Source organism: Zea mays, chromosome 5 (genome assembly GCF_902167145.1).
Source record: "Zea mays cultivar B73 chromosome 5, Zm-B73-REFERENCE-NAM-5.0, whole genome shotgun sequence".
Taxonomy (NCBI): Eukaryota; Viridiplantae; Streptophyta; class Magnoliopsida; order Poales; family Poaceae; genus Zea; species Zea mays.
This window is the reverse complement of record NC_050100.1, coordinates 42391372-42393410: the sequence shown is the minus strand read 5'-3', so window position 1 is coordinate 42393410 and position 2039 is coordinate 42391372. Positions and strand designations below refer to the sequence as shown.

Sequence of the window (2039 nt, the reverse complement as noted above, 5' to 3'; positions counted from 1 at the left end):
GAGATGAACGCGTCCAGGAAATCCAGCCATCTCTCAAGCAAGGACAGTGCAGAGACCGCGAGGGATATCATCACCACGTCCGGCCAAATCCAACCCCTCAAAATCCCGGACGCTATTGCTGCGCTCGCACAGGCTGCTGCAAAGGCAAATGGTGAGACCGAGAAATATCTTCCAGGGTGGTCGTTGTTCTCGCCTCCTAAGGTGCAGCTGAACAAGTGTACCAAGTGCTCCAGAGAATTCTATTCTGCAATCAACTTCCGGAGGCATACACGTGTTCATCGTAGATCCCTTAAGAATTTAAGATAGATAGGGATTTTCCAAAGAATAGAGACCTTCTCGCTGCATTCTGGAATAAACTCACTGTGGATGATGCCAGCAAAATTTTGTCCTTGACAGGTGTTGTTATTGAGGGTGTAACTGGTTCATCAATTTTGACAGCACTGTCATCATGGATGTGTAAACCAGGGTATGCTTCGTTGCCAGTTGCATATGCCAGAGCTGGCAGTGAGCTTCTGGATCTAATTCAAGCAAAGCCTTCAATGCATTTGCCTGTGTCATCGGATGAACTATTTAGTTTGCTCGATGAAGCAAGTGAAAAAACATTTCTTTGCACAAATATAGTTGCTTGTATACAGAAGTTTTTATTTGATGGAGAGGTAGAAAAAAATGCAACTGAGTTGAAAAATGTTGTTTCGTGCGCTAGTTACATGCTTGAACAAAAGCTGCTTGAAGCATGGTGTGCTGATAAGACTGCTGAAGCATTAAGATGCCAGAAGTTGCTGGAGGATGAAGAGGAAGCTGCTCAGAAAAGGCAAGCCGAACTGATGAAAAGGAAGCGAATGAAGAAACTTAGGCAGAAAGAACAGAGGTTAAAAAACCTCAAGGATGAGGATGTGTCAGTTCAGTCACCTGACATCATGGATGATGCGACATGTTCTACGGCCATTCAAAGTGTGAATTCCATTTATGATCCTGACTGTTTTGAGCAAGAAGAATCACAGTATCTTCAATTTCCAGCACTAATTACTTTGGAAACTAACAATGATTTTAATGTGGACCTACCAGTAGAAGATATCAGTTGTGATTTAGGGCCTAAAATGGATAAAGGTGTTGTATTAAGGCAACAAGTTGTTTCAAGGCATCATTTAGGTAGAACGGAGAAGCTTGCTGAAAGTAGCATTTTATATGGTTCCGTAGTTACTTCAAAGCATGTAGCTTCAGCAAGGCCTTCAAATTACAAGGATCCAAATGTCTGTTCTGCACCAAGTAGAAACAAAACTTGTGAATTGAAACTATGGTCTGAGATTGAAGAACAGTGCCAAAAACATGAGTTAGATGTAGATGAATGTGGCATGGGTCCTAGCAAAAACTCTCGTGTGCTAATAGGATCTATAATTGTCGCAATTGAAGATGGTAGTGAACACTTGCTGGACTTAGGTTCCAAGAATGACCCAGTACCTCCCAGTTCAAAGACAAAGAAACATGCATCAGTCAAGGTGGTGCAACAAGTTACCTCTGAGGGAAACAGAAATGAAGGTGTTCCTGATAGTGATAATCGTTCTAGCCTCAGTGTTACTACAGATGAAATTAATACATATATTCAGCAGATTAGGTGAAATTAATCATGTTGGTTGTACACCAGATTTAAATCTTCAGTCTTTTGTCTTGTCACCATCCTCCGCCGAATGAATGACGAGAAGAACACCATTGACTAAACTCCGCATCAAATCCCCACAAAATCACGGCAGCCTTAGGCCGAAAGCGGGTAGAGCTTCGCCGATTGCGCGCAAGATTTGGACCACACTCTAACTTAAAAAAAAGATTTGGACCACACTCGCCGTCACAGGGTGAACAATTAATAGATGCAACAGGGTTGTTAGGCTTGCCTGGTATGCGGTGAGGCCGATGAGGACCATGACGGAGACGAAGGAGAAAAGCCACAGGATGAGCTCCACAGACATGGCTGCCGTGAGGGTTGACGACTCCTCGCCAACAGCCTGGCGAGCAATCGATCTAAGAACGGCGTGGCGTGCAGTGCG

At 43.7% G+C, this 2039-nt stretch overlaps 1 pseudogene across 1 annotated transcript; it reads left to right on the top strand.

Moving 5' to 3' along the window:
• LOC103628164 (uncharacterized) lies at window positions 1–1616 on the top strand (annotated as a pseudogene). The gene has a single exon (XR_004849296.1). The product of XR_004849296.1 is annotated as an uncharacterized protein (transcript).
• Window positions 1617–2039: the final 423 nt, after the last annotated feature.